Raw genomic sequence first — 13,427 nt, forward strand, 5'->3', positions numbered from 1 at the left:
CCTGATGTTTCATTGATGTGCCCGAAATGTAGATCACTACCTGGTTCATTTTTACATTTATTATGGGAATGCCAGAAAGTGGCAGTTTTTTGGAGGCAAGTGATGGATATTATGGTGGAGACAGGGATCCCTAGAGAAGCATTTTCCCTGAAAAGCTGTATTCTGAATATCGTAGATGAAGAGGGGATAGTAGGTGGTGAAAAAAAGTATCTTATAAATCTTGTGGCTATAGCCAAAATGGTCATCGCAAGAACATGGATGGCAGCAAATAGCCCTGAAATTAAGAGCTGGATTGGCCTGGTTAACTATTTTTGTACCCAAGAGAAATATTTGCACTTAAGTAGGAATACACTGGGGAAGTTTAATGTAGTATGGGATAGATGGAGATCTTCCAGATATTGGCACTATTGAAATATGCAAATTTTTTTATTTTTAAGCTATATAGTCACTTTCTCGTTATAATTTTTTTTTTTTTTTTTTTTTTTTTCTCCCACCTTCTTTGGGCGAGATATTACATTGTAAAAAGCCAAGTATATTTGTATTTGAATATATCCACATTGTTTATGTATAGTATCACATTAATGTCACACGGCGCAATTTCCTCGATTAATGTCTGTTTATATGTTTAACTTCACGTTGAGTATCTATAAAGATATATAACCAGGCCATAGGGTTATCTGACAATCCAGCTTTCCCCGATTGCTAAAGTGGGAGGATACGGATCAGCCTCTACCCCTTATTAATTATTTGATTGTTAAGTTTCATCATGAATTCAAGTCATGCCCCGTAATGATCACTACCAATGCGGGGCCTTATTGGTGATCCGATCTCACCCCATGGAGTTCACTTATATCCAATATAATTGGAATGTTGAGTATTTTGTACGTAATTTGATTGACCAAGCTTGACCAAGCCTGACCCTGCCTATATATGAAACTAAGATTGTATCACAGATGTTTTTGTTTTCTTTGTTACTTTTTTGTCATGTGTCTTAGTTTTTATTTTTATTTTCTTTTTTGTGTGTTTTTTTTTTTTTTTTTTTTGTTTCCGTTCTCTCCTTTTTTACACTGGGATTTGTTGTATTTTTTCTTTTTTTTTTTTTTTTTTTTTTTCCTTCCCGGTATTAATGGGTAGCTGTATACCCTTGATCATCCTAAACGGAAGCAATGTCGTGTTTTTTTCTTTGTCCAATTTTATATTGAAAACTTAAATAAAGATTATATTAAAAAAAAAAAATAAGAATACCAATACGACTCAGTCCTAGTCGTATTCTTAATATTACTGAATACAACTGCCATCAGTTGTATTTTTCCCCAAATACAAATTGTTGATACGACAGATTTTCTAATCTGACATATTTACTGATCCGTTTTTGGCCGATAGCGTAGCCAGGCGTATTCTGCCATATTCGTATTGGTATTTAGCAGCCGTTTATACGGCTGCTAAATACATAAACTAAGTCGTCAGCCAGCACAAATCAGTCAGATCTGTGCAGGCTACAGTGTAAAAAAAAATAGAATAAATAATTTTAAAAAATGTTGTGGGTTCCCCGGCCACGGCTGTAACCAGCCCCATGCTCAAAGAGCTGTTCCTGGTTTTAGAAATTCACGGGGCAAAACATGTAGGGATCCCCCTAAATTTCTACAACCAGCACCAGGCTCAAGGGCTGGTCCTGGTTCCCAAAATATGGGGACAAAATGAGTAGGGGTCCCCTGTATTTTGGCAACCGGCACTAGGCCCAACCAGCCTGCAGGGTAATGCCAGAGCGGGGGATACTTTTTATGCAAGTCCCCAGACCAAAGCATTAACCCCCTGAGAAGTCAGCCCAGGTCAAGACCCTGGGGAAATGGGGACCCCCCTCAATGAAGGGGTCCCCCTCCAGAGTTGCCCCTGAGCTGTGGGCACCGGACAGTTGCATCTCCAGATTGTTACAGTCCTCTTATATTATTATCATCCAATAATGCTAAGTATAAGAATGTGTAATTACCAATCCTGGGTCGTACCGGTGATACTCAGTGTGAAATGATCCGATACAGATGGGGCAGGTCCCATCTTGGCTACCTATGGCGAGAGTTTCGCCAGCTGGCCATGGCTGGCCACGGCGCCCGCCATCGCAATACATTTTAAATGCTTGGCGATTCGCCGTGGCGTCTCCGGATGAGTGCAATACCAGTGATCATCCACCAGATGTCACTTTTGAAAACCTCTTTGCGCATGCGTAAAATTTATGCTGCAGCGCGTGCATGAAGCGCAGGAACTACAGTAAATAATTTATTGTCCCTGGCAAGCCTAGTCAGCGCCTCTCTCACACCACCGGCACGAGCATGATCCCATCTCTTTGAAGGAGAGGATCATGCTGATGCGGGCGGAGAGGCGCTGCATTTGTTTAACACGAAGGAGCGTCTCTGACGGACGCTCTTGCGACCCAGTTGCACAGACGTTCCAGTAATGAGATGCTTTTGCATCTGAGTTGTTATTATGGCAGGGTACTACAGTAAAGTACTTTACTACTATTGTGCTGTGTCCAGCAAGCTGTACTGTTCTATAGATAGTGTACACACTAATAAATAAAATTACATTGCATTGCGTACAGAATCATTACATTAAATTATACTGTACTGTATTGTACGTCTCATTGGTTTTTTTTGACAGGTGCTGGCCTTTGGTTAGTACAGTATTGTAGTTTTAACACACATAAAAAATTCCGTTTACCAATAAGGCTTTCTTGGCGTCTAAATTTGCATGGGCGCTTGAGCGTCTGCACGGGTACTATACTGGAGCGGCACGGACGCTAATGCGTCTCAGTACAGTATATGTTCTAACGGTGGCCACATTTTGGTATACATGTGACATTCACAGTAAGTTACTGATTCGTATAGGGATCATTTTACTTTTGCACACAGTACGGTTACAGTCATGTACAGTATACAGTGGAACTGTAGATTTAGTAAGCTCGTTAAAGTGATACAATGTCTGTAGTTTCACAGGTTCTACGCTCGCCACGAAATATGTCAAAAAAAGTACTGTAACTTAACACCATGCCAACATGGCTAGTTCATACCCCCACTATCCATGTTGGCATGGAGTTGATTTTAAATAGCGTGGCGAGTGTAGCTGCCCTGCGCCATTGTACAGCATACAGTGCAGTAGGCTAAAAATGGCGGAGCGGGCGTCCTAGTAACACACGCTGTGTGCGACACATGACTTTCATCATGCGTCCCAAAACTTGATTTTGTTCTTGTGTAGTTTCACGGCGCCATCATGGCGCCGTGCTACTTCCGGGTTGGGTGCGCTCGCCAAACTACTGTATCTAAAATAAAGTAACTTAACTCCATGCCAATGTGGATAGTTCATACCCCCACTGTCCACGTTGGCATGGAGTTGATTTTAGATACTGTAGCGTGGCCAGCGTAGCATCCGCAGCCCAGTGGCGAAACCCGCGTCCCAGCAGCGTCTGAGACGGACCAGCGTCTGAGACGGACCAGCGTCTGAGACGGCCCGCCCCTTCGTGGATTAGCGCTGCAGGAGATGGTGTAGTGTAATGTCCTGGAATGTATTTCAGGTCAGTTCAACCCCCCTCCGCCCCTGGGGGGAGGAGGGGGGGGAGGAGGCGGTTGACCTCAGCTGCATATACTGTAGTACACATTACTCCGTGGAAGAGACAATAGTGCAATGGTACTGTAGCCAAATCAAGTCCTCTTACTCTACAGTACCAACACTTCATGAACACCTACACAGTAGCTGGGGCACAGGTGTACTCGTTACTGACTGACACATTATAAATGATCCACAGGTGGAGCTAATTACCTCACTTACAGTATGATTCTGTGAGGAGACCTGTAAAACATTAACTGTTTTATTTGTCTAGTTGTGTTAAAACTGTTACATTTCATGGTTTGGCTTTAAGAAATATCACTCTACAAAATATTCGAATAAAAAAAAAAAAAAAAGAAAAAATTGACACCGTGATCGAACACGGGTCTCCTGCATGAAGACGCGCGCAGCTACCCACTACACTACGCAACACATTGATGTCTTTGGTCGGTAGAGTGCTGATATAATAATCTGTGGCGTCTGCAGCCCCATTGGCGAAACCCGAATCCCGACAGCGTCTGAGACGGTCCTTTAAAGAATTAGCGCTGTAATGTGCTGTACTGTATTTAAGGTCAAGTCAACCCCCTCCTCCCCTGGAAAGGGAGGAGGCGATTGACATACACATTATGCACAGTACCAACAGTTCAAAATATTCAGCATCGGCTACGTGAACGTGAAGGTAAATGCTTGTATACTGTAGGATCATGACACTACAGTACACGGCCCTTTTGCGCGCTTCGATGTTCACGAGCGACTCATTTGCACGAGCGTCTCATTTCCTATGAGCAGCTCATCACGCACGAGCGTCTCATACAGCAAGCGCGCTCCGTATGGCGAATGGCGGGTTTCCATTGGCACATTGCAGTATAGCACTCCGACTCTAGCTTGATGGAGCATTAGCCACCCAGTGGTGGCGGATTGTATTGTATGGCGTGAACCCACGCCCCTTGGCGGACGCCGGCGCAAGAAGAATATCGGAGCGCCAGAACCTCCGCCATGGCGGCCTGGCGGCAAGGATGGGACCTGCCCCATCTGTACTTCAGCTTATTGTTCTCAATCCGGCAACCTTGCACCACAGTTTGATAATAATCTCACTATCACTTACTACCCGGTTATTAGTATTGTTATTTTTATATATGGCGCCACAAGGGATCCACAGCGCCCAATTACAGAGAAATAAGCAAAACATAACTAAACAGTGATTTACAGTTGATGACATTCAATGTTTCTATTTCCTTCTTAATTAAACAACTTTATTTTTTGTTTCCCAGAAATAGTCCCAAGTATAAGAGCAAAATATAAAGGGCCTTATTCTGGTTGGAGCGGCCGGGCCGTACGCGGACGTCCCGGTGTTTTTTATGATCTGCGCATGCGTACATTCGCTAATGCGCAGACGCGACCACTCCACAACGCTTACGGACGGGTCTCTACGTGCGAAAGAACCTGTACGCGAGTGTACGGGTAATGGGGGCGGCATAGGGGCGTGTTGAGGGGAGCGGCCGAAATAATGAGGGAAAATGGGCGTAAATATGGGCGTACACGGGGGTGTGCACCAAAAATGAGCGGTGCTACTACCGCACGATCGTCTAAAGCACCGTTCATTTCGGCCACCAAACAGGCGGCCGCCAACCGCCAGCTCAGACCACCCCTACAGATACCGCATGCCAGCGTGCGCCTGAGTTAGCTAATTAACGCTGATTACTACTCAAACACATACACCTGAATGTAATAAGCAATGCTGCAGTCTATTAAGTCCAAACCATGATTTCACTACCTGCAAGCCACACACAGCACGCCCATTGGAAGCTTATCTTTCTATACTTCTCGACATTTAAACGTTTGTTTAATTTAAGGTAAGAATCTTTTTAACACCTGCTTATATATGCTAAGGTAGGTATTTGCTAAACAGTTAGACACATTCACTAGGTGCTTTCATAGACTTCACACAGTAGCACACTCAATCTACACAAGTCGACATGTGTCAACGTGTTCACTCTAATACAAACATAGGTTTGGTATTTAGGATACAATAACATAAACCACATCTAACACCTACAAAGGATGTTTCAGCAATGTTTTAAGCCCATGGCCACTATTTTGCACACAATCTTTGTATAGTACCCAAAATACAGAACTCTACCACTATCTCATCTGCTATGAATTGGATGTTACTACACTCTGGATGTAAGATGCCACCAATCACATTATTGCACTCACATCTCTCTAACAAAGGATTCCTACATCTGCTTATGACACTGTAAAATCATATATATTTAAAAAGTTATACATGTTTGTTCACAAGCAATTTTATCATGTTTGGCCCATTCACACATCTTTTTTTAGGGAGGACACATATGCATTCCTACACAAATGTACCTTTTCACCCTTGTTTGTCTGCCTCACCCACTCCATGAGGAAAGCATTGTTCTGGACCTGCTTTTACCTACTACTGTAGGAGCTACCTCACCTGCACACAAACTGCTTTCTCACCTATTAAGTTGCTCTGCACATGTGCTGACACAAACTAATTAGCTGGGAAAAGTTGGATAGGAACATAGCAATGGCCATGGAGAGGGTTACACATGGGGAACTTCTACCACACTTCAACAAATTTGCAAAAATACCCTGGTCAGTAAGTACACATAAATGTAGTATTTGTTTCACACAAGAAATTACACATACCACAATTTTTATTGAATTGGTAAAAGAAATTTATTTGCTGTTCAGCATCACAGCTTATTTGACACTTTAATGTCAGAAATGAAATAAACAAATAAAATAGACACAAAAATAAAAAAACAGCCAGAACAAGAGGTTGCATATCTCCAAACATGTGTTACCCTGCAAATGCAATGGTGAAAGAAATGGGGACACCAGAATACATATTGCAACAACCAGGGTGAATACTAAGCAAGATACACACCACCAAAAATTTATCCTGCATTTGTAGAGGTCAAAATAAGAACTTTAATGCCCATGGCACGCAAATGGATAGATGGCCAACTCAGGAAGTGGATGTCCAGTGCAATTTAAACATTTGGGGTCCAACCACAGAGGAAGTGAACCAGGTCTCATTATTTGGGCCCTTTTCTCCCCCTTTTAGATGGGGCCTTGGGGACAGGGGCCTTTGGGTCAGATGGCTTGCGGCGTCTTCCCCTAGTGGACACAGGAGGGTCAGCAGAGGTGGAAGGTTGGGGAGCAGCTTGGGGTGGGGCAGCAGATGGGGGATTGTCCCTTAGGGACCTGGCGGTGGGCAGCAGCTCCGCAAGAATGTCATTCAGGCGGCTGAGGTGTTGGCCAATGTTTTGCATGCAAGCCGCCAGAGTGTCATTAATGCGGTTGAAGGCCTCACACTGCTGCCTGTTTGTGGCCTTCCAATCCTCCAAAAAATCCCCAATCTGCTGCTGACGGAGCGCAGCATCCACCCCTTGCTGCTCGATCCTCTCCAGCGTCACCATCATGCTCTCTTCCCATGTCTCCTGTGGCTGGGGCTGGGGGTGTCTTCTTGGTGGAGGCTGGACCACTCGCTCCACCTGTGGCTCTGCAGAGGAAGATGCTGCCGGTACATCCTGGGTTTCTGCTTCTGCTAGGATAATAATTGAAAAAAATGTCACCATCACATACGCACTAAAAAATCTCTTTCAAAATACAATACATTACTGTGACTTACCATCAAAAGCAGCATCAAAGACCTCCGCCGGGAGCTCACTGTCCATATTGGAGATCCCCCTGACCTCGCCCACATCAATGACGTCCAAGGCGTCCTGCTCCAGGGGGGTATACTCCAAATGATCGGGCATAGGACCTCTCCCGGTGGACATGCTGTGGTTGTACCGGTCAGTCATCTTCCTCTTCATTGCCGTTTTGAAGTCAGTCCACCTACAAGTTTAAAAATACAAATATCACCATGAGATATGTGCACCACTGTGCTACGTGTAGAGTTACCACCTAGTCCCTTTAATTCCGGACACATGTTACTTACACAGGTTCTGTGGCAGTTTAAAATTAGGTGAAGTGGAGTCTTGAAGTCAGCCAGCCACAGAACCTGTGTAATTAATATGTGTCCGGAATTAAAGGGACTAGGTGGTACCCCTAGCTACGTGACATTTCCTAGTGTGGGTGATCTTATGTTTTTTAGCCATATGTGTCCCACACACACATTCATGTCTCCATTAGGAGGCATTTCAGTGTCTCATCACATTCATTAGGCCACTAAATGCACATACATACATCACTATGCAGAAATGACATCATCCATGGCCAAATTATGCACCTCCACCTGTTGTGAAACTACACATTCCACCATAGCTTGACAATGTGGTTATTATGGAGTAATTTAACTATGGGATGGCATACTGGGATGTGTAGTTTCTCACCAGCTACATGTGCACAGTTTGCTCATTCTTGTTTCAGTAGCATCATATGGAACATGTTACAACAACTCTTTCAAAAACACACTTTCTCTTGTCCCATCACATACTTCACATACTTCACATGAGCAGAACTGTGCCCATAACCTCACATCACACCAATGGTGCATGTTTCATATATCAATGTGGGTTATTAGACATGGTTGTGTTCACATGTGACATTGAAGTGTAGCACTATCTACAAACACACCTTTCTATTATTCTCAAAACATACATGTAACATATGTACACACATATGACATTATCAGGGGGACAAACACCAGGGCTATTTTTCAGCAGGCTCCAGCAGCAACTGAGGCCCTTATTCTAGGTCACTCTTTCTGACCACATATTTCTTAGATGGTCAAAACCATGTGCACTGCAGGTGAGGCAGGTGTAAAACCCCACCCAAATCTGATTATCTCTGCACAAGTAACACCTGCCTCACCTGCAGTGCACATGGTTTTGTCCATCTAAGAAATATTTTGTCTGAGTGAACTAGAATAAGGGCCTCAGTTCCTGCTGGAGCCTGCTGAAAAATAGCCCTGACAAACACACTAACCTTTTCTTCACCGCTAGCCAATCTCTGACCACTGGTGACACCTGGTTCACTTCCTCTGTGATCTTGTCCCTAAGCTTTCTCCTTGCACTGGCACCCGGCTTCCTGGTTGCCAATTCTATCCATTCGCGTGCCCTGGGCACTAAGATTCTTAATTCTGCCTCTACAAATGCAGAGTTTCTCTTTCTGGTGGTGGCATCCTGCTCAGTCCTCACCCTCGATGTTGCAGCCTGTTTTCTGGTGGCCCCAGTTCTCTCACCATGCACCTGCTGGGTCACACCTGTTTGGAGAGATGCAACCTCTTGTTCTGGCTGGTTGCTTGGCCCTTGTGGAGCTGGTGGAGGTTGAACAGGTTGCCAAGAAAGAAGGGGGTGTGGATCCGCACAGACTAGAACATAATTTTTATTTTTATGAAAAGCATTGTAAAGACCAATATACTGGACTGCTCTTATAAAGTTAAGGTAGTCTTGGATTGGTGGTGCGCCCAACACATTCAGTATTTGTGACTGAGTGAGGGGGAGTGTTTGCAAGAAGCAAACAAAAGACAAATGTGCCTTTTTGGGCGCACTCTTGATATAGATTCGATATGATTACTGCATTAAAACATAACTTTTAATAGGCTTCTTACACTAAAATATTGAGAGCATCCGTCAATTTTTGATCAGTCATTTAGTATATATTCAATTGACTGTCACTCAGAAAATCACATATAACATTAAACTGAAACATGGACGGACAAACATTTAAGAGACATATTATATTAGTAGCCTGTCTTAATAGGCATCATGATATCAATCAGATATTGAATTGACTTGGTACAATACCAATTTCTCTGTTGGATTATCAAAGAATAAAAATATTAAATGCCTTGGCAAAACATCAATTTGTAGCTCAGCCGCTTCAGTTCGGACCGTCACTCATGCTTTTGAATGGAAATATCTAGTCACTTGCTATACCATAAGAACAAATCAAAGAGGGAGAAATCACTAAAGATGAATGGAGATATGAGAAAAAAGGAAAGAGAATACCCCCGTGAGCAGTACTCCTACAACCGGTGGCTCCTGAGTGTCCACTGTTCATTCACCCGTCTGAGTTACCAACCAGTCAGTTCACCAGGAGTCTCCTCTCTGGTTAATGAACTGGCCCCATCCAGGTATTGCTGGATTATGGCCTATGGGGGGGTACACAGGTAACCTATTGGACTGAGTGTTGAATAAGAGTACCAGGTTGGTTGTTATAGGGGAGTTACGGTACAGTGCACTTCTGCTTTCCAATCCAGCTCTGTGAGTCACCCTGGTGCTTTTCAGTATTGCAGGGAGACACTACAGGCTGGATGGATGAGAGAGTGTTTATGAAACGAGTGAATCCCAGTAATGAGTTGCCAGTTGACCAATCAATTGGGCTTCTGCTTTCAGAGATCTGCAAGCATCGAATCACTGATGAGAGAGTCCCAATTGAACGGATACCTCACCAGCATTGGAGAAAAGATTTATAAAAGAAAAGTGGGAATATAGCAGAAGAGGAAAAAATTATTATTATAAGAATTAAATTTAGACAATGGCAATCTCCTCCAGGTGTTCTATACTATTGTGCACTGGGTGGGTGACAATCAGCACAACTCTGGATGTCACAGTGTGTACCGAATCTCAATCAATTAATTGGTAATGCCCTAAATGGATAGATTGCCACCTGAGGGGGTGTTCTAACAAGTGCACTAGTTTATATATAAGACAGTCAGTTCCTATAGATGTTAGATCGCTACTGTATTATCTAAAATGGATACAGTCTAAATTTTATGCATGTATTCAGACAACAGTAACATTTGCACCGAGTAATGTTACATACATGCACTTACTGACACTCTATATATTGTTATCTTAAACTATCCACTTAATGGGAGGTCAGATAAGTGCACAGGAACGCATCAGCTGAAAGTGAAACATACATATATCCAGCACCGTTTAATGAAATGAGTGCAACAAAAACGTATCAGCTGAAGATAATACCTGCATACATCTGGCATCAAAACATTCCCTGTATCCACACTAATTTAGCCATAAAACAGGTATAAGCTGCTATTCAGTAAATATATGAAGGAGCTGCTGTGAATTATTGGCACAGCTAAGAATTAAACCAAAAAGAATAAACCATTAGACCATGTATATTACATAAACTGGAAAGTATATGCTGCCGACAGTGAATTTGAAGCTGCAAGTGAAAAAATAGCTGCATGAGTTAGAATTCAGTCTATAAAAAATGATAGAGCAATCTGTGTTTGCTGTACCAGTTAGGCTCTGCTCATTAGCAGATACAGGTTCATTACCGGTGTTCTGGCTATTTGGGCTTAATAGCCGGCAAAAACACTTGTACATACAATGAATCCAGTGATTAGCATATATCCCGCCTGCATAAGTACATTACCATTATTAATCCGCATAGATAGACTGTACACATTAGGGAGAAAAGTAATGCTCCTAACTACAATGGGTCACCCTGCAGTTTGTATTAACTCAATTTAGATCTGCAGTGTCGAACGCTCGCAGGCTCAGCTGAGCTGCGGCGTGAGTTACCTCCTGTGTACGCTAGTACTCTGCAGCCGGGGACAGCGTTTCTCAGATGCGGCAGCTGGCTGATAACTTCACCGTTACTCTGTCGGTGTATAGAGCAGAGGATGGTCCGTGCATGTACGGCTGGCGGTGGCGGGGACGCGTTTCGCCTGGGGCTTCTTCAGTCCGCCATCTTGCTTGTGGGCACTTGCCCACTTTTTATCCCTGATCTCTAGGTTTGCCATTGGTGGAGATCTATGATTGACATCCATTGAGGCCTATGTATGTGGAGCTAGATAGCGTATTGGCCTTAAGGTTTGTATTAAAACTGCTCTCTTTTAGTGCGGTGACACTGTTATGTAATTTCAATAGTTGAGTATCAATAACTGATTATAATTTAAATCCAAATCGGGTATTCAAAATTACAGCCCTTATAAGGATTGTCGCAGAAATTGGGCTCTAGCGTGGTGGTGAGTGACAATTGGTAGTTTGGTCGACAGGGTAGCCGACACAATCATTGTTGTCAGCACTGTTTACTGACCCAAAAGGGACATTGAAAGAGATATATACTTTGATTGTTATCCTGATACCAGTGATTATTACCTAGGAGTGATGTTATTAGTCAAGTCATATAATATGGTTAATCCTGTCATAGATTATAAATGATTATTCAGGAAAATATGGGTTATGTTCATAATGTTTATGGGCTGGACAAATAAACAGGTATACTAGTTAGTTAGGGAATGCTAATAAGAATAAAAATAAAAATAAAGAATAAAAATATTTTAGTGTAAGAAGCCTATTAAAAGTTATGTTTTAATGCAGTAATCATATCGAATCTATATCAAGAGTGCGCCCAAAAAGGAGGTTGAACAGGGCCTGTTAGTGAGGGGCCCGCTTGGTCTGGCAGGCTACTTCTCTCTTAAGCCCTCCTTCTCCGCTCCTGTTCCCTCTTCTGTAACGCTTCAAGCAGGGATTCTGCTTGTGCTCTCTGCAGAGCGTCCTCAGCTGCGGAATCGTCTGAGTTAGACATGTTTGCAGCAATTCTGGCCTGCATCTGACTGAATATTTATATGTTAATCTCCCGCCATGAACAAGGGGGCGTATATTTTTTCCCGCAATGCACTTGCTAATTTACGCCGATATTTCCCGCCGATAATTGCCCCTTAAATTACGCAGGTCTCCACGCACCTGATCAATCACCTGTATATGCACATACACAGGTTGTGGAGCATTGTGTTCTGCATCGTGAAATGTGTGCACCTGTCATTCCAATGATGAGTGTTGTCAGCTGGTATCTGTTGGAGTTCGTGTATGCTTTGTGAGTGACATTTCAAAACATCACGTTATAATGCTTTCCTTACATATGTAATGAGTCTGAAATTGTCATACACCAACATGTTGCATTGTGCCCCTTTAAGCAGCGTATTTATAAGTAGACGCTTGCGTGTATTATTTTTCGCACACTGTATATACAGTACGTCTCTCCATGGAAAACGGTGTATTGTGCCCCCCTTTAAGCAGCGTATTTATAAGTAGACGCTTGCGTGTATTATTTTTCGCACACTGTATATACAGTACGTCTCTCCATGGAAAACGGTGTATTGTGCCCCCCTTTAAGCAGCGTATTTGTAAGTAGACGCTTGCGTGTATTATTTTTCGCACACTGTATATACAGTACGTCTCTCCATGGAAAACGGTGTATTGTGCCCCCCTTTAAGCAGCGTATTTGTAAGTAGACGCTTGCGTGTATTATTTTTCGCACACTGTATATACAGTACGTCTCTCCATGGAAAACGGTGTATTGTGCCCCCCTTTAAGCAGCGTATTTGTAAGTAGACGCTTGCGTATATTATTTTTCGCACACTGTATATACAGTACGTCTCTCCATGGAAAACGGTGTATTGTGCCCCCCTTTAAGCAGCGTATTTGTAAGTAGACGCTTGCGTGTATTATTTTTCGCACACTGTATATACAGTTCCTCTCTATACATTGAATGCATGCTGTTGGTTTTGGTCTGTGTATATCGGAACGGTCCGCGTAAGTTTCTATTCGCATCCAGTTTGTTAATGTAAGAAGGATTAATAAAGTTAATACCAAACAAACAATTTTTTAGACCAATCAGCAAGCACCAAAAGTGATATATGTACCTGCAATTATTAACTGCGCCATTGGCACTATGACTTCAACCAGGGCTAGGCCGTTTTCGACCCAGGAGTTGTTGGCCTTGGTTGAGGTCATGGACCGTCACCTGGGGCCCAGGGGCCCATATGTGAGCAATATGGACAAGCGGCGGGCGTATACTGCTGCCCGCCGCCT

This window comes from Crinia signifera, chromosome 3, assembly GCF_055691185.1.
Source record: "Crinia signifera chromosome 3, ASM5569118v1, whole genome shotgun sequence".
Lineage (NCBI taxonomy): Eukaryota > Metazoa > Chordata > Amphibia > Anura > Myobatrachidae > Crinia > Crinia signifera.